The 25,352-nt window shown below is 33.8% G+C and overlaps 1 pseudogene; it reads left to right on the forward strand.

The window, feature by feature from the left end:
• Positions 1–23,936: 23,936 nt before the first annotated feature.
• Positions 23,937–24,371, forward strand: LOC124974127 (AP-1 complex subunit sigma-2-like; annotated as a pseudogene).
• Positions 24,372–25,352: the final 981 nt, after the last annotated feature.

Consider the following 25,352-nt stretch of genomic DNA (forward strand, 5'->3'; position numbering starts at 1 on the left):
TTTTTCTGTCCTCTATTTCTGGAAACATTCCATCCAATCAGGTCTGCATCAACTTCCTAGTGCCCTGCTGCCTTCTCACTCTTCATCTCCATTCACACCCATACCTCTCTGTTCATCTGCTTGCATAGCATTGACATTGGTCCTGCTGTTCATGTGTATTCTGTACATAATGACCATCAGCTCTCTTTAAAACTTGGATGTCCAAGCATCTTATATTTACTGTAAGTCTTTCATAATACAAATTTTGCCTCATTCTCTCTTGTTCCCTTTCTGCCTGAAACATCCTCTGGAAGTTCTCTTTCCCAACCCCTGTATCATTAGAGAAATATCTTCCATTTAAATCTTTTCTATGTACAGCCTTTCATGCTGTCAGCATTTCCTGTCTCTAGCTGATAACCTCAATTTTGAAGTCTCCATTCATTGCCATTTAGAAAAGACTCCATCTCTCCCTGCATCTTTTATCTTCTTTATCTCTTATCACAAACTCAAATATGAGGGGAAATAAGTAAACTCTTTACAGTAACATGATGAAAAAGTGGTGCCCCCCAAGTCCAGGAACTGATGGTCTAGACAGGAAAATGAATGCTTTACAAGTCACATGATGATTATTACCCAGTATGGAAGCTGTAAATATCTGAGGTAGCCCTAGGGAAAGCACAAGAAGTTCAAGTCAAAAGTAACAGCAATTATCATGGAAATTTCATGAGATAGTGATTGACATTGAGTGGATCAACCTGTGAGTTGTTATAGGCCTTGTATATGGTGGCACCTACTCTCTCCACTAGTGGAGCTCTGAAGTATGGAATCAGTAAAATTACACCTCAATGATGTCTATATGTACTGGGTTCAGAGGGATACACCTGTAATTGCAGGTACTTAAGGGGCAGTGGCAGGTCCCTGTCAGGTTGCTAGCCAACTTGGGAAGGTACAGACACTGTCTTGAAGGATGAATACATGGGGTTTAAAGAAGTTGCTATAGTACTTGCCAATGATACACATGTCCTTGCATAAAATACACAGCCCCACACACTAACAGCAATAAAGTATTTCAAATTATAGATATATTCACCTAAAATTATGCTTAATTTAAAACTATCATTGGGAAAATAAAATGTTATGATTATAACTTCTGTTCCTTTTAACTTGTATAAGTTGTCATTCAAATTAATTTTCTAGGTAGTTTAATTAAATCTGTGTTTTTCTGCAGAGTACCATTTGGACATGTCATCAGAGGAAGAGCAGGAGAGACTTGATGGCACTGGATTTAGCCAGCAATGGGTATGCACATGTGTCAATTTAATTTCCTGATTAGTTCTCTTTTTGCTTCCAAAAGGTGAATTAGACCAAAAGAAATAGCCTCATAGGTTATTCTTTGGGCATCCAAACCTTGTAATTTAACATTTAAGTATAAAATATTTAGCTCATCATGAACATAAAAATAATTTTAGAAATCAAGCTGGATGAAGATAAACTTTATGCAAGCTTTTGCACCAATATTTTTGATTAATGTTTGTTTTCATTTTTGTTACATCCTTAAATTGTGATTGATAAATGGGAGATTTAGGAATAAGCAGTTGAAACTAGGAACAGACACAAATCCAATGACCACTAAACTCATTCATGTAAAAACAATGTCATTCCCAAAGGCTCAACATTGTCTTTCACATTGCCTGTCATCTGTGCCAAGATTAAAGACATTATTCTCCTTGATTTCCACTGTTTTTATCATGGAAGAAAATAGCCTTAGATCAGACACAAACCTGCCTCTTAACAGCATCATACCCACATTCATGATTCATACTTTTCTGTCAATTTACAAAGTGTATCTCCCTTTCTATGTCCTTTCCCTGCAAGGATGCAATAAAATAATTAAACATATTTACCTTACCTCTGTTACACAATGTTTTCTATAGATCTTGGATACAATTATTGGGATATTGTGAAATTTTGGAGGTATCTTTTTGTCTCCTGTTCTCATTTTGTTTCTCTCTTACACATGTAAGTAGGTGGAGGATTTGCATGCATTTGAATGGATTTCTCTTCCACTGTTACACTTGGATTCTTTTAATGTACAGCTCTATCATGAGGATGTATCCTTGGCAGGGTTTATTTATATCTGAGTATCTCTTTTGAAAAAGTGCATGCTTTGTGTTCTAGATTCTTTAACCTGTATTTCTTCATGGGGAGAAAATAAACTCCAACAATGATCACAGCTTAAAGCAAAATATTTATCATCTGTAAATAAAATATATATTTCAAGTTATCTCAAGAACACCAAAAAATGAAGAGAAGAAGTGAGAAAACACAGCTTCATCTGGACAGCATAAGACAGTGTCTCCTATGGAAAGTACTGTTGCAAAATAATAATGGTCTAATTTCAAATTCCAAAGCCTTCACAACTATAAAAATGGAGATGTCTAAACTGTGATATGAGATCTACATGCAAGAATTTATCATCATATTTTTTTTTCCCTGAGTGATTCTGAGGAGCATGAAGAGGGGTGTGCTTCTTTTATATCTAGTGATTTCCATTCCAGCACAAAGAAGAGAATAAAAGGACATGTACAAGGTAAGAACCACATAGGATGAAAAATATATTGGAAAGAATATTGCCAAAAAATATGAATAGTAGTATATTGTAATTGTTCAAGGAATGTGCCTGTTAAATAACTAGTAAATGAAGGAACATTAGGAGTTGCATATCATATTAGGTTTCAGACACAGGTTTAATTAGGTGTATTGCTAAAGAAAATGAATTTTGAGTTAGATTTAAGTCACACTTTCATCACTGGTAATTTTGAAATAAGGAAAATGAGAGAAGGTGAGGGAAAGAAGAGTGACAAAGGCAATTAGCACACCAAATTGAAAATGAAAAAAATCAGTGGTATTCAGAAGAGAGTGGAAATTCAAGGAACATATGAGAAGGGAACAGAGCAGGTTTTTAAAATGTGGGATGCATTTGTGAGTTTCAGCTTCCAAAGATGAATGAAGGGGAGAGTAAATGTTTCCCAAACTTGGTGACTTATTCACAGTTTGAAATTAATTGGGGAGTAAAAACCTGATCCCTCAAAGATAAGTTCATTTGCCATAAATGAGTAGAAAAGTATAAAAATTAATGACAAGCAACATATTTCTACTCCTTATGTGAATAAAAAAAAATAAGGCAGAAACAGCAAATGAAAAATTAGAAGTATGAATGGTTTTGCATCGTTCCCCAAATGCACAGGTATCTGAAATTAACTTGGAAAAGATTACAGAGCTTTCTAAATTTTAATTTGAGGGAGAATCCTAGGGAGGAATCCAGAACTACATTCAAATTAACCTACCAGAATTGGAAGGTGACAAAGTTTACGCTGGTACTCTGAAAGTGTATAGAATCATCTCTTGGGGACCATGTTCAAAAACTCATTATGACTAATCAGGTCTTTGCTTCTACATGCTCATTCTACATTCTACATTCTAAGGTGATTCCAATGATCCTAGTCTGGAGAAAAAATGATTAGGAGCCAGGGAATTGATGTCCTTTTGGAAACATACAAAAACTGCTTTAGATTCCTACAGCTCAGGACACAAGCAGTTCAAGGGACAAGTATAAATCTCACTTTCATTCTGAGCATGTCTCCTGAGAAGTGGTAGGAACACAAAAGACTAAGATGAAGAAATTGTGTTTATTAAGATATATTTTTTTATTTTGGAAAGCATGAAGGATTGTTAAAAATCCATATAAGGAATGTAAATAGGAAAGAAACAAGCTCCCACCTCTATTAGAGGTTCCTTTGGAAAACCTAAATGATGGGCAAATGAGAGAGGGACTAAAGAGTTAAGTAGGAAACATTATGAAACAGAGAGAACGCTTTTGAGCTCTTTTCATTATTTCTGCTTTCAAATCAAATTATGGTGCAGAGGTAATTGGAACCTATGGAGACTGAAATAATCAGGGCAACCTACAGCTAACAGTTTCTCCCCTCCATATGTAGTAGGCACCACAGTGTGTGAGGCATCCACGTGCCATTAAGATGAGTGGCCTTGCATTTTTTGTTTTAAAGAAGGTTAATATTTACATTTGTACCATTCTTATAATTATCTTTAATAGTTTTGTTTCTATCACATTTATTGATGATTTGTTGGGAAACCAGGTCCCTGGCATGCCAGGAATGTACAGTATTACTGAGAAAAATTCTGATCTCTAGAAAGCAAATGTTGTGATCTCTGGGATGTTCATGCAAATACATGAAAAGCTGTCTAGATATGCCACAGCATACTTACTTTGTAACCGGAAGTCACTATGAAGTTTATTCCTCAGACACCAGCACTGTTACTCTTAGTGTATTTACCAATTTCTTAAAAAAAAAAAAGCATCTATTGATATCTGATAATTCTGCAAGCTTTCAGAATACTTTTTCTTTTGGGTATCCTTGCTTGATTCCCTTATGCTTTATCATTTTTTTTTCATAAATGTTGCACCACTGTCTTCAAACAAGAGTAAAAAAAGAAATGTGATATTGATTAAACCAGAGTGTATAGGAAATGAAGATGCACTGTATTCCCACATGAGTTTGAAAAAATACCCATAGAAGTATTTGCTGTTATTCTGTAAACATATTTCTCAACTAATTAGCTCAGAAAACTTTGATGAGCAAACAATTATACCTACCCTGCAATCTCATCACAACTTTGGATTTATTAGTTATGTAAGGCACATGAGGGACAGGAAACATATAGTAAAATTGACTAAAATATTCTGATAGTATTCACTTGAGATGTGTGCTGCCACATTTTTTATTCATCTTGAACATTGAACTTCTCAGTTACCTTCTTTTCTCCTCTGAATACAGATCACTGTGCTTTGCAGCATTCTGCATCTTGACACTGACATATATATATATCTATATATATGTATATATGTATATAAAACAGTATCTTAATATTAATGGTCATTGCAAAAATGATATTACCATCAGAATCTTAACTGCTAATTTTTCTAAACCTATATTTCTGATTTTAATTTAGTGCATTTGAATCATCTGGCTTTACTCAACATAAAGGCCCCAGGAGAAAGAAGAATCCCATGATAAAGTAGTCTTCAACACTGCTCACTCCCAACACCAGGGTCTATCGTCATTGAGTAGGAACATAAAGGTAGTTTTTTTTTATATTCAGTTTTTGTTGAGTATATATCTCATTTTCTTTTCAATACCTCAGGACTCACATGCTTCCTGCAATGTAATTCATCTTTTATGTTTATGTTACTGCATACTTAATGAAATGTAAAATGTTTGTATAATATCTTGTTTCCAAGCACATCAAGCCTACAACCAAAATCAGAGATTCTCTTCCAAGAAGATAAAGATGGAAGAAGGAATCATAGGCACTCAAATCAGATAACTCTTGACTGACAACTTCTCTGGGAAAGTATAATGAAACTTTTGAAATAATGGCAAATTCCTCACACATGATGTATTTTTCCACAATGTGTTGGGAGGATTTGTCCCAACATGTGTGCTGATGATTGCATCCATGTTTCAAAATATTTCTGTACAAACATGAAGAAAAGAGGTTTAAAAAGAGTTTATATCATAGAGGGTTCTAACCATAAATTTCCCAAATTGATGTCATTACAATGGTTAGTTGGATTATGCAACTGATTTTCAGAAAGAATTAAGGGGATCAAGGCTAGAGTTGAGATGCCTGGGAAAATGAGGATATGGTTTTTCCTTGAACCCAGGGGATCAAATCCAGTCTGTGACACAGGAAAACCTGATTATGTAAAAGGGAAAGTTCACTATACTATGACACCTTGTATATCAACTAATACCATAAATCCTGTGTTGTGGTTTATGCTCCACTTTTTTGTGCCCTTCTCCACTGGTATGGTCAGTACGTAGCTAGAAATAATGCAATGTATGATCATATGTAATTTATTTTACTCCTCTCCAGTAAAAAAATAAAATTCATTATTTGCTGAAGAATAGTCTTTCCAGAAATTTCAACTAAGAGTTATAAGTCGAGAATACACTTGCAAATCTGAATGAAGTGTTTTCTCATATTTTCATGATGTTTCTTTTTTTTTAAATTTTCTTCTCAATGGCAGTCACTGAATGAAAACTTTTTGCCTCCTATCCAATTGCTCTGCCACTGAGCCTCTCCCACAGACCTCTATGATTCTGTGGTAGGTTTTGTATATCCAAGTTTCAGAAAAATGCTCACCAATTTCCTCAAAAAGTTCCCTCAACATAGGAAGATATTGCCATAGGAGAAAATACATGGTAATGAAAGCAGCATTCACAGTTTCTGTGTTTTATTACACATCTCATTTGAAACTTTGAGTTGCAGACAGGAGCAGAATCTCCCATTCATATGGCCAATCTTTCTTTGTTCACGTGATTAATCTTCATTCTACACAGGTCATTGAAATTGTTTTATCCTCTGTATTTCTGGAAACATTCCCTCCAGTCAGGCCTGCATCAACTTCCTAGTCTACTGCTGCTTTCACTTTATTTATCTCCATTCATTTCCATGCTGCTCATGTTCACCAATTTATAGCACTGAGTTTGTTACTGTGAATTATACATGTGATCATATGTGTTTATTTCCATGGGCCCTCTTTAGAACATGGATGACCAAGCATCTTATCTTCCCTAGGAAATGTTCATAATACAAATTCTGCTTCACTCTGTAATTTGATCCCTCTCTCTGCCTGCACTGTCCTATGGCAGTTCTTACCAATCTCTATGTCACCATAAAAACACATTCCCTTTTAAGCCCTTTCTCTAGATACAGTCTTTCATGCTTCCTCTTGTGCATAACATTACTTTTGAATTTTCCATTCATCTCCATCTGTAGAAAAGACATCATCCCTAGCACCTGTTATCTTCTTTAGCTCCTACCACAAACTCAGTTATGGGTGTAAATAAATACACCTGTTGACAGCAACATGTGGTAAAAGCAGCCCCTTCAATTCCAGAAACTGATGGACTATACAGAAAAAGGAATACTTTACAGGTCTCCTATTACCCAGTCTGGAAGTTGAAAAATGTCTGAGGTAGCCCCAGGGAAAGCAAAACCAGTTTATTTCAGGATTTACAGGCATAATCAAAGTTTGACAAGACAGACTGATAGAAGAATCCATATAAAAATATAGAAAAAAAAAAAACCAAGTTCCCATCTCTGGAGGTTTCTTTGGACAACCTAAAAGCTAAAATTAGAAAGAAACAGTAGAATTTAACTAGGTAATTTTGATGGTGCAATGACAAAACTGTGATAATGCAGTTCAGCTGTTTTTATTGTGTAGACCTCAAACCAAACTCCCCACTATACTTAGCCAGACTCCATGATGTACATGGCATCAATTTGTCATTCAGATGAGAAGTCTATCATATTTGAATCATTGGTTGTTTTCAAGAAACCTATTTTCTTAATATTATTATATTACATTATTATTATTTATCATTATCATTATGTTTACCATTATTATTTTATAGGTGCTCTGGAATGAAACCAAGTTTTTTGGCATGATAATAATTCACTCTGTTACTCAGCAGAATTCTCCTCTATAGATACCTAACTTTTTGATCAGTCATCCCTTTTATTAAAATACTGTTATATTTTATTTATTCATTGCTTATTTATTTATTCATTTATTCATTTTGCAGTGCTGGGGATTGAACCCAGGACCTTGTGTTTTGAGACAAGCACTCTACCAACTGAGCTATCTCCTCAGTCCTATATTTTATTTTTATTTTTTGTAATATATTTTATGTTATTTTTATTAAAATATTTTTTAATTTTTACAGACATATTTTGATTCATTGTACACAAGTGGGGTACAACTTTTTATATTTATGGTTGTACACAATGTATATTCACACCATTCATGTGATCATACATATATAGGGTAATACTCTCTGTTTTATTCTACTGTTTTTCCATTCTCACCCACTCCCACCTCTTTTTTCTCTATACCATCCAAAGTTTCTTCATTCTTCTCTTCCCTCTGCTACTCACCATTGTTATATATTGTCATGCATTTATCAGAGAAAACATTTTGCCTTTGTTTTTTTGGCCTTGACTTATTTCACTTAGCATGATATTTTCCAACTTCATCCATTTATGAGCAAATGCCATAATTTTATTCTTCTTTATGGCTGAGTAATATTCCATTGTGTATAGATACCACATTTTCTTTATCCATTTGTCAATTGAAGGGCATCTAGGTTGGTTGCACAATCTAGCTACTGTAAATTGAGTTGCTTTAAACATTGATGTGGCTGTGTCACTGCAGTTTGATGATTTTAAGTCCTTTGGGTATAAACCAAGGAGTGGGATAGCTGGGTCAAATGGTGGGTTCATTCTAAGCTTTCTGAGGAATCTCCATACTGCTTTCCAGAGTGGCTGCAACAATTTGCAACTCCACCAGCAATGTATGAATGTGCCTTTTTTCCCCACACCCACACCAACACTTATTATTTCTTGTGTTCTTGATACATAGCCATTCTAATTGGAGTTAGATGAAATCTTAGAGTGTATTTCTCTAATTACCAGGGATGTTGAACATTTTTTTATATATTTGTTGAAAACCTGCATATCTTCTTTTGTGAAGTGTCTGCCAATTTCCTTAGTCCATTTATTGATTGGGTTCTTTTTATTTTGTGTGGAAAGTTTTTTAAGATCTTTATAAACTTTGGAGTTGAGTGCTCTGTCTGAAGTGTGTGTGGAAAAGATTTTCTCCCACTCTGTAGGCTCTCTTTTCCTGTGCTGAGAAAAAAAAATTGTTTGAATCTATCCAATTTATTGATTCTTGCTTTTATTTCTTGTGCTATGGGGGTCTTGTTAAGGAAGTCTTGTCCAAAGCCAACATGATGGAGATTCAAGCCTACTTTTTCTTCCACTTGGTGAAGGGTCTCAGGTCTAATTCCTAGATACTTGGTCCATTTTGTGTTGATTTATGTACAGGGTGAGAGATAGGAGTTCAGGTTTATTTTGCTGCATATGGATTTCTAGTTTTCCCAGCACCATTTGTTGAAGAGGCTATCTTTACTCCAATGCATGGTTTTGGTGCCTTTATTTACTATGAGATAACTATATTCATGTGGATTTGTCTCAGTGCCTTCTATTCTACTCCATTGGTCTTCTTGCCTCTTTTGGTGCCAATATCATGCTGTTTTGTTACTATAGATCTATAGTATAAAGTCTGTATCATGATACCTCCTGCTTCACTTTTCCTGTTAAGGATTTCTTTAGCTATTTTGGACTTCTTATTTTTATGATTGAATTTTATGACTGCTTTTTTTATTTCCATGAAGAAGGTCTTTGGAATTTTGATTAAATTTTCACTGTGTCTGTATAGTGCTTTTGGCACTCTGACCATCTTGACAATAATAATTCTGCCTATCCAATAACATGAGAAGTTCTTCCATCTTCTGTGGTCTTCCTCAATTTCTTTATTTCATTTTTTTTCACTATAGAGGTCTTCACTTCTTTTGATATGATTCCCAAGTATTGTATTTATTTATATTTGAGGGGTTATTGTGAATGTGTTAGTTATCTTAATTTATCTTTCAACTGATTTTTCTTGGAATATTGGTGTACAATTGATTTTATGAGTGTAAATTTTGAATCCTGATAATATTGTGATTTAATTTATGAGTTCTACAAGTTTTCTGGTGGATTTTTGGGTTCTTGTAAATTTAGGATCATGGTATTAGCAAACAGTGAAAAGCACTTCTTTTCTTGTGTTCCTTCAATTTCTTCCTTTTCCTTAATTGTTTTGAGTAGGTATTCTAGGGCTATGGTGAATAGGTTGTAAAAGTGGGTATACCTTTCTTTTTCCTCTGAAAAAATTGTTTCAGTTATTGTCTGTTTAGAATGCTGTTGGCTGTGGGTTTGGTGTATATAGCTTTTACAATGTTGAGTTATTTTCCTTCTATCCTACTTTTTCTAGTGTTTTGATCACAAATGTATTATGCATTTTTCCAAATGGTTTTCCTGAAGCTATTGAGGTACACATGTGATTCCTGTCTTTAAGTCTATTAATGTGATGGATTATGTTTATTGATTTTCACGTGTCAAAAGAACCTTGCAGCCCTGGGAAGAACCCCATTTGATTATGGTGCATACATTTTTAATTTTTTAATATAATTTGCCAGTATTTTATTGAGAATCTTTTATCTATGTTCATCAAGAATATTGATGTGAAGTTTTCTTTCCTTAATATGTCTCTGGTTTTCATATCAGGGTGATACAAACTACATAGAATGTGTTTCAAGAATTTTCCTTCTATTCTTTTTTGTAGAATAATTTAAGGAGGTTTCGTATGAATTCTTAAAAGTCTGATGTTACTCACGTGAGAATCCATATGGTCCTGGGATTTTCTTAGTTGGTAGTCTTTTGATGGCATCTTCAATTTCATTATTTGAAATTGATCTGTTCACATCTTTTACGTAATCCTGGTTCAATTAGTGTATGACATATATCTTTAGCAATTTGTCAACATCTTTAAGATTTTCTATCTCATTGGAATATAAATTCTCAAAATGGTTTTTGATTGTCCTCTGTATTTCAATAGTACCATTTCATCACAGAGTTTAATAAAGTAATTTTTCTCTCTCTTGGTTATCTTTGCTAAGTGTTAATCAATTTTACTTATTTTCTCAGAGGACCAACTTTTTGATTCATTGATTTGTAAAAAAAATTCTAAAAATCTCAATTTCATTGATTTTGGCTCTGATTTTAAATATTTTCTGTGTTATACTGATTTCTGTGTTGATATTTTTTTCTTTTGTATTGGGGTCATAAGATGTAATATTATATTATTTGGTGTTTTTCAGGTTTTTTTTGATGTATTGAAAGTTCAATGTTATGAACTTTCTTCTTAAAATTGCCTTCTTAGTGTCCTGGAGATTATGGTGTTTGGCATCATTATTCTCTTTTGCCTCTATATAATTTTTATATCACCCCTAATTTCTTCTGCTCTCCATTCATCATTCACTATTGAGTTTTTCAAACTCCAGGTATTTGGTTAAGTTTTATTTATTTTAGCCCTTATTTCTAATTATTTTTCCATTATGATATGATGGAATGCAAGGCATTATCTATTTTTCAAAATTGCCTAAAGTTTCTTTGTGTCCTAAAATATGGTCTATTTTATAAAATTTTACAGGTACTACTGAGAAGAAATTGTATTCAGTCACTGATGGATGAAATGTTATACATATATTAATATAAATATAAATATATAGTCTAAATTGTACTTTTTAGTTCTGAACATTGTTTATTTAGTTTTTGTTTGTATAACATGTCTAGTGATGAGAGATGATTATTAAAATCACTGAGTATTACTGACTTGTGGTCTTTTTGATGCATGGTATTGAGAAGGGTTTGTTTGATATAAGTAGATGCTCCATTTGGGGGCATACATAGTTACAGCTGTTAATTCTTGTTATTTCATAAATCCCTTAAGCATTATGAAATGATCTTTGTCTCTTTTGATTAACTTTGGTTTCAATCCCACTTTATCAGATATGATACTAGAAACACCTGCTTGCTCATTGATCCATCTGAGTGATGTTTTTTACCATCTATTTATCTTAGACTGTGTATGTCTTTGCCTATGAGCTGAGTCTCTTGGAAACAGCATATTGTTGGGACTAGTTGTTTAATTCAATCTATGTCATTTGATTGATTAAGTGAGTCCATTAAAGCACAGAATTATTAAGAATTTTATTTTCTGTCATTTTGATTTATTTCTAGTTTTAAAGTTGAATTTGATTATCCTTTGATTCTCCTAGTGTAGTATCATTCTCTGATGATTTTCATGTTTTCTCCATGTCTTCTTCATGAAATATTTTATTGAATATGTACTTTCAACTTGAAAGTAGTTCTTTCAAGTTGTGAATTGTTTTAACTTTTGTTTATCATGGAAGGTTTTAATTTATCCTCAACTATGAACCTTAATGTTCCTGGTTATAGTATTCTTGTATAGTGTACATTGTCCATTAGAGTTTTGTGTAAAATATTTTAAGCCCTCCTAGCTTTTACTATTTGGGTTGAAAAATCAGCTGAAATCTACAGTGGTTTACATCTAAATGTGACCAGTCTTTTCTCTCTAGCTGCTTTTCAAATTCTGTCCTTTTTTTGTAAGTTAGGCATTTTTATAATAATGTCCTGTAATGCTTAATTTTAATTGTCAACTTGACTGGATTAAGAGATGCCAATGATTAAGTGATCTCTGAGTGTGTCAATGAGGGTTTGTCTAGGAATTATTGGACTGTGGGATGGTGAACTGAAGTGGAGACCCTCCCTAAGCATGGATGGCACCACCCAACAGGAAGCTGAAGAACAAGAAAGCAGATAAAGATGAAAGTTTGGCTCCTCTTGAAGGTGTTTTGATCAGCTTGGATCATCTGAGGATATCAGACTCTTGCTTCTTCACTCTTCCAAAGCAGACTCTGCCAGTGATTCTCCATGTAGTTTCCAGAAGCCTTGTTCTTGAATTAGGGTAGCACTGTTGATCCTTCTTATTCTGGGATTTCAGTGTCTTGGACTGTGCCTCATCTGGTTTTTCCAGCTCTCCTGCTGCAGACAACCATTGTGGACTATCCAGCTTCTGGTCAGGTAAGCCAATCTAATAATTATACTTCCTGTTGATTCTGTTCCTCTAGGGAACCCTGACTGATACATGTCCCTTGGAATGGGTTTGTTGTAACTTTGTTTATTTGGAGTCCTGTATGACTCCCGTATTTGATTTTCCTTTTCATTTTTCAGACTTAGGAATATTTCCATTATCATTTTTTTGAAATATTGTGCATTTCTTTAATTTGTACCTCAGAGCCCCTGTAAATCCCAGATTTGACCTTATAATTTTATTCCATATTTCTTGAAAATTCTGTTCATGGTCTCTTAATATCTTTTATCCTTGTTCAAGTTAAGTTTTAAGATAATGTATATTGCCTTTGTTGCCTGAAAATCTTTCAAATGATCTAGTCTATTGGTAAAGCTTTCCATTAAATTTTAAATTTGTTTTATTGATTCTTCCATTTCAATAATTACCAATGGGAGCTGGGGTTGTGACTCAGTTGTAGAGCACTTGCCTAGCATGCATGAGGCACTGAGTTTGATCTGAAGCACCACATAAAGAAAAGAATTACCTGTTGATTTTTCTTCAAAATCTCTGACTCCATAATGAAGTGATCTTTCACTTCTTGTATTTTCTCTGTGATTTTAATCCTTCCATCATATTTTACCTCTTAGATAATCTGATCTTTGTACTTTTTAAATTCCATACCTGACATTTTCTGCACTCTGGTGTCAGTGGAGTCTATTGTTGAATCCTCCTGTTTGTTTTTGGATGTTTTCTTCCATTGCTTTTACATATTTTTTATGTGTCTACCCATCTTTTCAAATGAATCTGGAGAAGGAGGGCTTCTACTCTACAAGTTTTGAGGAATCCTGTAGTCTTAGGGTGCCTCACAGATTGGGGGAGCTAAATAACAACTAAAACTTATGCATATGACATGTAGGACTAAATTACATACTTATTTCCTATTGTGACATCTGCAATGTTGGTTGATACAATGAACAGAAATGGTAGGATAGCAGTTTCTATCAGTAAAGGCAGTAGGTAATCATGAATCATGTCTGTCTCAAAATCAAACATTAGGTATTATCTTTGACTTCCTGTGTATTAATTTTTGCTATAGCATTAGTGATGCAGTCTGATGATTTATAAACTAACCAATACTAAGAGAAGTTAAAAATAGAGTTAAAAAGAGGGACAAATAAGAGATGAGTGGGTAAAAAAACAGTTTGCAATTTAAAAAGTTGAATAGGGCTGATGCAGAGGCAAAGTATTATGTGTTGTTTCTGAGGGGGATGACTAAATAAAGAAAAAAAAGGAAAAGCAAAAAAAAGAATGATGAGATTGGCTTCTATTGATTCATAAATTAGATGATGTTTATAGGTGTTTAAATTAGGGATCATAGGTATACATAAAATTGAAAGTCACTGTGCTTTATTCATATATGTATGTAAGAGAGTTTAGTTTGTTTTATTCTACTATTTATCCCACTTTTGTCCTCCTTCCTTTGCTATAAACCCTTCCACTACTCCACAAATGGTGGTTTTATTTTTATTGAATTACCCTTTTTTCCATTACTTCATCTAGCATTCACACATGAAGGGAAATATTTGACTTTTGACTGAATCTGGCTTATTTCACATAGAATCAAGTTCTCCAGATTCATCAATTTTCCACCAAATGCTATCATTTTATTCTTCTGTTTGACTAAGTGAAATGCCATTGTGAATATACACCATATTTTCTTTGTCCATTAGTCTGTTGATGGGTATGTGGGCTGGTTCTGTAATTTGGTTATTGTGAATTGTGTTGCTATAAACACTGAGGTGGTTGTTCCTTTACAGTATGCTGATTTCAGATATTTGGATATGTATCAGGGAGTGGGACAACTGAGTCCTGTGGTGGTTCTATTCCACCTTTTGAAAGGGATATCCATAGGGCTTTACAGAAACATTATACTAATTTGCTATAGTACTAACACTATGTAAGTGTACATTTTCCCCCATGTTATTTCTTTTGATCTTCTTAAAAATTCTCTTTAGATATACATAACACTAGAGTATATTTTACATATTATACACATGTGGAGTATAACTTCCCATTCTTGTGTTGTACATGATGTGAAGTTACACTGGTCTTGTATATATAATCTTCCCCCAAAAGTTTTCTCTGATACATGGATACCCCACATTATTCTTGAAAATTGCTATTGATACCGCTGTTTACCGGTGATGAGTTCTGCTTCTTCTAATGTTGAAGATTGAACACTAGAGAAGCATGCCAAGGCAAGCATATTAAGCAGGTTTTATTTAAAGGTAATAATACAGACTTCTCCCAACACGAAGAAGGGGGTCATGTCTGATTTTCTAATGTCCCAAGAAGTGAGAGCACCCTACATCTTTTATAGGTTAAAGTCTCTTTTGTTCTCCAGTTCTCTCCTCCCTTATCTCTCTCTCCTTCCTGCCTATGTGACTAGGCCTGGTTTTGCATTAAGTGAGAAGCCATGGCAGGGGGAGGGCCAAGGTGATTCAGGCAGGCAAGGGTCCAGGGGGCATAAATTAGCAGCTCCATGCTTGTAGTCCTTGACAAAGGCAGGTAAATTTGGTAATCAGTGGGCTCTGGAGCTCCTTGACATTCCATTCTTCCAGGAACAATCTCCAAGTTCCAGAGGCAGATGGCTTCATGGCTTCAATTCCTGGAATCGACCCGATTTCCTATTTCTACACTAACTACCTGTTCTTAATTCTGATTTCACTATTATGAGTGAAGTGAGATAAAAATCTCTATTTAGTTATTTTTAAATGTAATAATGTTATTGAGGTATAGGGAAATAGCAAGGACACAATAATAATAGACTCTCCTCCGTGTAGTTTTGATTTACATTTTACTGATTTCTAGACATATTGAACATTTTTTATATATAAGTTGGCCATTTCTGTTTCTTATTTTAAGCATTGTCTGTTTAGATTTTGTGCCCATTTAGTAATTGGGTGGTTCATTTTTTTAGTTCTTTTATATTCTTATATTAATTTCCTGTCATTAGGAGCAGGTGAAAATGATTTTGTCACATTGGGAGACTCTCTATTCACATTCTTTCCTTTGTTGGGTAGAAGTTTTAAAATTTGATTTCATCCCACTTATTGTTTCTTGGTTTTATTCCTTATGCTTTAGAAGTCTTATTAAGGCAGTTACTGCTTTTGTCAATATGTTGGAATGTTGGACCTACATTTTCTTTAAGCACTTCTAGAATTTCTAGTTTAGGTCTAAGTCTTTGATTCACTGGAGTTGACTTTGGTGCAGGGTGAGAGATAGGTATCAGATTTTATTTTTTCTATACATGGATATCTAATTTTCATAGCACCATTTGTTTAAAAGTTTCTCCTTGCTCCAACATATGTTTTTGGCACATTTGTCACATATCAGATTGTTGAGAGCAGGGTGATATCTGTGCTGCTAACTGTCTCAATCACCCAGATGCAGGCAATACAGGACAAACAGGACTGCTGGGCCCCTGTGCTTACCAAGGTTGTTAAGAGATATTTTTTGAGGAATGTGCGGTTGCCTGGAGACCTTATCTGTCAAGGACGGGAGCGGGGCTTAGCCCCGACTCATCTCCTGCATAGTTCACTCCTTCCCTCCTCCCTTCTTCCACTAGGATCTTTCAGTTCTGGCGGGACCCAATGAGAATCAAATAGTTTGGCAGGACCCAACCAGAGGAGGACTAATGTTTAGCTGTTCAAATGTTAACCAATTAAAAGAACACTGTAAAACTGCTTGCCTTTCATTACAAAAACCCTGCTAATGAGGGCTGGGGGCCTCTGAGCATCACCGGTTTTCAAGGATGCAGAGGACCAGGTTCGAACTTGCTAATAAATGACTCTTTGTTGCTTGCATTGATCGTGGTCTCTGGTGGTCTTTGCGGGGTCTCGAGCCTTTGGGCACAACAAGGTCACTGTATCTACATGGATTTTTATGTATTTTCTACACCATTGATCTTAAGGTCTGTTTTGGTAATAGACATTGTATATAAAAGCTCTGAACATAATTGGTTATCTGGTATTGTGGTGCTTTCAGCATCCCTTTTTTCATTCAGGGTGCTTTGGATATTCTATGTCTCTTAATTGTCCAAATGAATTTTAGAACTGCTTTTTGTCAATGTATCTTGTAAAGAATGTCATTGATATTTTTATTGGGATTGTATTGAGTCTATTTACTGCTGTAGGTAGTATGGCAATTTCGAAATATTAATCCTACTTATTCAAGAACATGGGAAGTATTTCCACCTCTTAAGGTCTGCTTCCATTTCTTTTAAATTCAGTGTTCTCTGGTTTTCATTGTTGATGTTTTTCACCTCATTGGTTAGATTTTTTCCAAGTATTTTTTAGGGTACTGTGATTGCAATATTTTTTCCTAATTTCTTTTGCAGCAGGTTTACTCTTGCAATATAGGAATGCTATTGATTTATGTATGTTGTTCTTATATCCAGCTCCTTCAGTAAATTTGTTTATCAGCTCTGTAAATTTGCTGATGTGTCATTTTAAATCTTCTAAGTTAAGGTTCGTGTCATCATCAAACAGAGACAAGTGAATTTTTTTCCCTATGTGAATGCCATTAAATTTCTTCTCTTGCCTGATAGCTCTGGCTTGAATTTCAAGTTGAATAGGAGTGGAGGGAGTTTATATCATTGTTTTCTTCTTGTTTTTTAGAGAAAATGCTTTAATTTTTCTCCATTCACTATAATGTTAGCATTGGGTTTCTCATATTCAGTTTTTATAATGTTGGAAAGATTCCCTTCTATTACTAGTTCCTCTAGAGTTTTAAAGATGAAAGGATGCTGGATGTTTTCAGAAGACTTTTCTACTTCTATTGAGATAATCTTGTGAATTTGTACTTAAATCTGCTTATACAATGAATTACACACACACATGCATATATTAAGTAATACATAAGATATTACTCTATAGAGTCATATGAAAAATTTATTTTTTTGGTACAGGGGATTTAACCCAGCCATATCTTGCTGACTAGTAACATATACTACTAGTCACTTTTCCATGTGAATAGATGTGACTAAATGTTTTCCATGGCAGATGCCCAGAGGTTTTTCCCCCTGGGCACTGCAGCTGCTCACACAGCCACAACAGAGTCTGCCACAGATGCTGCCCCTGAAGATGCCACCAGAAGCATTACACAGATTTAATGCAATTCCTATTATAAACATAAACACATTTTTCATAGAACTAGAATAAAGAATATGAAATTCATTTGGAAAAATAAGAGACCCAGAATAGTCAAAGAAATTTTATTCAAGAAAAGTGAGACAGGTTGCATCAAAATACCAGACCTCAAACTATACTACAGAGCTGTAGTAATACAAATAGCATGGTATTGTCAACAAAACAGACATGTAGACCAATGGTACAGAAAAGAAGACACAGAGACAAACCCACATAAATACAGGTATCTCATATGAGAAAAAGGTGCCAAAAGTATTCACTGGAGAAAAGATAGCTTATTCAACAAATATTGCTGGGAAAATGGAAAGCCATATGTAACAAAATGAAATTAAACTCTTTTCTCTCACCCTGTATGAAACAACTCACTGTGGGTCAAAGACTTAGGCACTAGAACAGTGAACCTGTACCTAATAGAAGAAAAAGTAGGCCCAAACCTTCTCCATGTTAGCCTAGGAACTGACTTCCTTACCAAGGCCCCTAAAGCACAAGAAGTTAAATCAAGAATCAATAGATGGGATGGACTTAAATTAAAAAGCTTCTTTTCAACACAAGACAAAAATCCAATAATGTGAAGAGAGAGCCTACAGATTGGAAGAAAATCTTTACCACATGCTTCTCAGATAAAGCACACTAAAAAATTAATAACTCAATCAATATATGGGCTAAGGAACTGAACTGATAACTCACAGAATAAGATATACAATCGATCAACAAATACATGAAAAATGTTCAACATCTCTAGCAATTAGGGAAATGCAAGATCAAAAACTAAGATTTCATCGCATTCTAATCAGAATGGCAATTATCAATAATACAAGCAACAATAAATGTTGGTGAGGATGTGGGGGATAAATTACACTCACTTATTGCTGGTGGGAATGCAAATTGGTGCAACCAATATTTAAAGTAGTATGGAGATTCTCCAGAAAACATGAATTGAACCAGTTATCCCACACCTTGGTTTATACCTGAAGAAATTAAAATCAACTTACTGCAGTGACACATCCATATTAATATTTATAACAGCTCAATTCATAATAGCTAAACTATGGAACCAACCTCAATGCCCTTCAACAGATGAATGGATAAAGAACATGTGAGATATATGTTTGTGTGTGTGTACACACACACACACACACACACACACACACACACACACACATATATATACACATACACACTATATTATGAGATATTATAGATGCATGGAATATGTCTTATTCTAATTAGGATCCCATTCTTGTGGTTGAACATGATGTGGAAGTTCCCTGATTGTGAAAAGGAAAATTATGCCCAACTCATTTGCATGTCTTATCCCCTTGCAACTTTTGTACCTTCATTCCCCTTTGTCTAAAACAATAAACTTGTTATTTCTTTCTGACCACTTATTTTGTGTTAGCAACCACATATCAGAGAGAATATTTGACCTTTGTTTTTTTGATTCTGGCATATTTCACCTAGCATGATAGTCTCAAATTGTACCCATTTACTGGGAAAATGCCAAAATTTCATTCTTCTTTATGGCAGAGTAATATTTTATTGTCTATATATACTACTTTTTTTATCCATTCATCTGTCGAGGGTCACATAGTGTGGTTCCATAGTTACACTCTTCAAAGTGAGCTCCTATAAGAATTGATGTGGCTGCATCACACTATACTAATTTTAAATCCTTTGTATATATAACTGAGGAGTGGGATAACTGGGTCAAGTGATTGCTCTATTCCAAGTGTTTTGAGGACCCTTTATGCTGCTTCTGAGAGTGGTTGTGCCAAATTGCAGTACCACCAGCAATGTATGAGTGAGCATTATCCCCTACATTCTCATCAATGTTATTACCTGTATTCTTGATATTTGCCATTCTGACAAGAGTGGGAGGTAATCTCATTGTAGTTTTGATTTGCATTTCTTTAAATGCTAGAGATATTGAACATTTTTATATATATATTTGTTGACAATTTGTATTTCTTCTTTGAAATGCCTGATAAATTACTTTGCCCATTTAATGATTGGGTTATTGTATGTGTGTGTATGTGTGTGTGTGTGTGTGTGTTAAATTTTTTGAGTTCTTTATATATCCTAGATTTTAATGCTCTACCTGAAGTACAGGTGGCAAAGATTTCTCCCATTCTGTAGGAATTCTGTTCACATTCTTTTTCTTTTCTGTGAGGAATATTTGTTTGATGTCATGCATTTATTGATTCTTGATTTTACCTTTTGTGCTTTAGAAATCTTGATGAGGGTGTCAGTTCCTAGGCTAAAATGGTGAACAATTGGTCCTCTATTTTTTTCTATGAGATAAACAATCTCTTCCAATGTCTAGGTCCTTGACCTATAGTGAGTTGAGTTTTATGCAGGCTAAAGATAGGGGATAAATTTTGTTGTACTCTACATGGATTTCCAGTGTACCCAGCACCATGTGGTGAAGAGTCATGTGTTTGTGACACCTTTTTCTACAATGAGTTAACTGCATATATGTAGGTTTGTTTCTGTGTTTTCTGTTCTGTTTGTCTTCATGTCTGTTTTGGTGTCAGTAGCTTGCTGTTCTTGTTTCTATAGCTCTGTAGTATAACAAGGTGTAATATTGTGTTGACTCCTGCTTCACTTGTCCAATAAGAATTTCTTTAGTTATTCAGGTCCACTTGTTTTTCCAAACAAATTTCATGATTGACTTTTCTATTTCTATGAAGAAAATCATTGGAATTTTTATAGGAATTGAATTAAATCTCTAAAATGCTTTGATAGTATGACCATTTTGGCTTATTAAATCTGCCTATCCAAGAATATGGGAGATCTTTCAATCTTCTAAAGTCTTCTTCAATTAATTTTTTTAATGTTCTGTAGTTTTCATTGTAGATGTCATTCACCTCTTTTGTTAGATTGATACCTGAGAATTTTTTGAGCCTATTATGCATGGGAGAGTTTCTGAATTTCATTTCAGCTGATCCATCAGTAATATATAGGAACACGATTGGTTTAAGGGTATTAATTTTATATTCTGTTAATTTGCATAATCTGTTAATGAAATCTAGAAGCCTTCTGGTGGATTTTTTGTGTCTTCTAAATATAGAATCATGTCATTGGCAAATAGAGATAATTTAAGATATTCTTTTCCTGTTCATATCACTTTAATTTCTTTTGTTTAATTTTTTCCAGTGAGGTTTGCAAGTTCTAAGTTGAATAGAAGTGTTAAATAAGGGCATCCCTGTCTTGTTCCCATTTCTAGCAGAAAAAAAATTTAAATTTTATCCATTTAGAATGATAGTGGCCCTGGATTTAGCATATATAGCCTTCATAATATTGAGGAATGTTCAACTATCCCTAATTTATTTAGTGTATAGAGTATGAATGGGTGCTGAATTCTGTCAAATGCTTTCTCTTCATTTGTTGCTGATAATCATGTGATTATTGCATTTAATCTATTGATGTGATGAATTTTTTTTATTTATTTATGTATGTTGGACTATTCTTTCATTCCTTGCATGAAACTCACTTGATCATGGTACTCTATCCTTTTTGATATGATTTTGTATGGAATTTGCCAGTATTTTCTTAAGAGTTTTTGCATCTATATTTATCAGGGATATTAGCCTGAGTTTTCTTTCCTTGATGAATCTTTGTCTGGTTTTGGTACCAGGGTGAAACTAGGATCATAGAATGAGTTTTGAAGTGTTTCCCCTTTTCTTTTTCATGGAATAATTTGAGAAATATTAGAGTAAAGTCTTCTTTGAAGGTCTGGAAAGACTTGGCTGAGAATTTATTTGGTCCTGGTTTTTTTTTTTTTGGGGGGGGGTAGGGTTTTGATGGCATCTTCTATTTCATTGCTTGAAATTGGTGTGTTTATTTTTCTGTGTCCTCCTACATTAATTTGTGTAGGTCATATTACTCTAGAAATTTGTTGATCTCTTTATGATTTTCTAGTTTACTAAATTATAGATTTTTAAAATAGTTTCTATCATCTGCATTTTATTAGTGTCTGTGGTAATATTTTGTTCTCATCATAAATTTTAGTAATTTGAGTTTTCTCTCTCTTCTCTTCATTAGCTTGGCTAAATGTTTATTAATTTTTCAAAGAAGCAACTTTTTGTTTCATTGACTTTTAATTTTCTATTTCCATTTTATTGATTTTGGCACTGATTTTAATTATTTTCTGTCTTCTACCATTTTGGTATAGATTTGTTCTTAGGCATTCCCATGTAATTCTAGGTTATTTAGTTGGAATTTTCTATTCTTTTATTGAATGAACTCAATGCAATAATCTTTCCCCTTAGAAGTTCCTTTGTAGTGTCCCAGTAATTGTGATATGCTGTGTTACTATTCTCATTTACCTGTATAAATTTTTTAAATTTTATCCCTGAGTGCTTCAGTTATCCATTAGCTATTCATTAGTGTAGTATTTATTTTCCAGTTGTCAGGGTAGCCTCTCTTTTATTTATTATATCACTGATTTCTCATTTCATTCTTTTATGATCTTTTATAATCCAAGGTATTACAGCTATAGTTTGCATTTACACAGAGTTACTTTGTGGTTTAAAATATGATCTATTTTAGTGAAGTATCCATGTACTATTGAGAAAAAATTATATTCAATCACTAATGGATGAAATATTCTATTTGTCAGTTACCTCTGAATTATTAATTGTATTGTTTATTTCTAAACCTTCTCTATTTAGTTTTTGGTTGGAGGATCTATCAGTTGTTGATAGAGATTTATTAAAATCACCCAGTATTATTGTGTTTTAGTCTATTTAATTATTGAAATTTAGAAAGGTTTCATATATGTAGATGCTCCATTTTGGGGAGCATGGATATTTATAATTGGTATGTCTTATTGATGTATAATTTCCTTAAGCAGTATGATATGACATACTTTGCTCCTTTTGATTATCTTTGATTTCAAGCCTGCTCTAAGAATATTAAAACCTCCTTGTACATGAGTTCCAAGTGAATGATATTTGTTTTCCATCCTTATATCTTAACTTTTCAATGTCTTTGCCCATTAGGAGAGTCTTTTGAAGATAGCATGTATTTGGGTCTTTCTTTTTAATCCAATCTTACAGACCATGTCTCTTGATTGATGAGTTATGGCATTTACATTCAATGTTATTATTGAGATATGATATTTATTTCCTTTCATTTTGAGTTATTTCTCATTTTTAATTTCTTTTTATAAGGCATTTTCCAGTTCCTTGGATCATCTGTTTTATACACATCCCCAAAATATGCACAGACACATTTGCCATGTTTTGTTAATGACTTAGCCTCAACAGTTTAGATTCCTAAAGTTGTCATTAGGCCAGTCATCAGAAACTTCCTCCTCATCGATCTCCAGATCTCAGTTCTGTTAGCTTTAATTTGTTTCCAATCTGCCCACAAATGTCTCCTTCATTTGTTAGACAGAGATGTGGACACAAGGTATACCCAAAATTGGGGTACCCTCTCTCAGGTTTTCTTCTTTCTGGCATTACCTCTCACTTTCCATGATCTGGGGATTAATTCTCTGTTTGCTGGGTCTTCATGAACCCAGGCTACAAGATTTCTTTAAAGATGTTTTTACCCCCCCCCATGGACTCTCCTAAAGCAAAAAGAGGAAGGAAAACCTATGCCCATCCCAATGCCATGAGATTGCCTTTTTCAAAGTGTTAAATGGACCTCTATTCTCTGTCCTGACTTAGGCCTTCTTTAGAGTTTTCAGGTAGGACTCCTTTTGTTCCTTTTTCTAGAGTTTATATTTGTCTTTGTGTATGTGTTGGAGATAGGGATAAAGAGACTCAGCCACACTAAGAAATACATTTATAGAGCTCTCTTTTTATATTAAAATAGTGTGAAAATTCATGAACCTTTTTGTGAAAATTAAACACCCAAATAGTCATGGTGCTATGTTCGAAAGTCCTAATGTCCTGTCCATCTTTCTAACTTCTTCCTATTTTTTCTAATTATATATCTTTTCCCATATAAACCCATCTTCATTTTTGTTCAATGTACTCCACCAGATGTTCCATCTCTTGAAATCTGCCTCACCACAGCAGCGTGGCTTCTTTTCCTTAGCACATTTCCAGGGGTTTCCCTTCAGTCACTCTTTCTATGCTTCACTATGTCCATGGCCAGCAGCTGCCAAGCAGTGTATGTTGTATTTTAGTTGTCAGGTCAAGTGTAGACTACTGAAATTTTATGTCCCAATTTTATACAAAGAGAAGGAAAAGATCACATTAGAACTTTTTGAGACCATTTATCAAGGAAACCCTAATGTGCTTCCTTGAGTGGTGAGATCTGAGGATTGTTTTCAAAAGATATTCTAGTAAGCCTTTTGCTGTGCTATTGAAGATCAGGAAAATGAATTAAGTAGCCTGGAAATAATTAACTGTTATGTGTAAATTACTTGACAGTGTTGTGAACTTGATATTATTTTTAATTTTGAGAAGGTTTGTTTTATTGTGAATGAGTTTCTTTTGGGAGGGAAAGTTAAGGAAATAACCAAGAAAAATATTTTTAAAGCATTTGAGCAAGCTTATCTACTATAGGTGTTACAGCATGAATATTTTAATGTCCCTGTGCTCTAAATGAATACTCATCAAGTATGCACAATTTTGCAGAGGAAATAAGGAGTTAAAATATTTATGAAAGAAAATATTCTCACCTCAGTAACTATCTTGTAAAATAATAATAGAATATTTCAGAACCAGTACCATTACAATTGTATATTTTCTTGTTTGCATTTTTCTTTCCTGTAATATTTCATTCTGTATATGATCTTGATATATTTTATTCTTCTGACAAGGTATGACATGAGAATAATTTTAGTAATAGTTCATCTTCAGTACATGCATGTTACAAGTAATGAAGCATCTGTGATTATTTTATAAGAGAAAACATAGCATTCATTATTGCTTATCAAAGAGAATTTGGATGACATAATCTATCCAAGTAAGCAGTGCATAATATTTAGTGTTGTTCAGTCTTCAATTGTTGAAGGGGGAAAAAAACAAAGCAAACTATAGTGTGATTTTCTTGCAAACTGAGTTAGAATGTTCTAATGTACCACAAAAAAGAGTATGTTTAAATAACACAAGAAACTAAAATTAATTTGTACTCATATAAAATATTTAAAGCTTTCAGTTAAGAAATTTTGTAGTGCCATATTTATTGAATCACATTTGTGCTACATTATGATACTGATCAATCTCTTTAAGAACTGTCACAAAGCTGTTAGAAATGTCTTCTGCACTATATATTGCTCAGTGATACCACTTTCCATGTATCAATACTGAACTTATTTATGTAGTTCAAAAATTCCCATGCTGTCTCAAATACCTAAATGTTTTTATATTGTAAACAATATATATTCATTAATTTGTTTTTCATTTTGCAGCCACTGTGGCATAAAAAATAAATATATCTCATAAATAAAAGCTGCAGTCCAATTTACTAGTGGTTATTTTGGACCATGGCACCATATCCATTATTTATTTTTTCTCCCAAAATATCCCCATATCCCCACAGAGGAACCATATAATTAAAAACATTAAGTCCCTGGAATGTAT

This window comes from Sciurus carolinensis, unplaced genomic scaffold (assembly GCF_902686445.1).
Source record: "Sciurus carolinensis unplaced genomic scaffold, mSciCar1.2, whole genome shotgun sequence".
Taxonomy (NCBI): domain Eukaryota; kingdom Metazoa; phylum Chordata; class Mammalia; order Rodentia; family Sciuridae; genus Sciurus; species Sciurus carolinensis.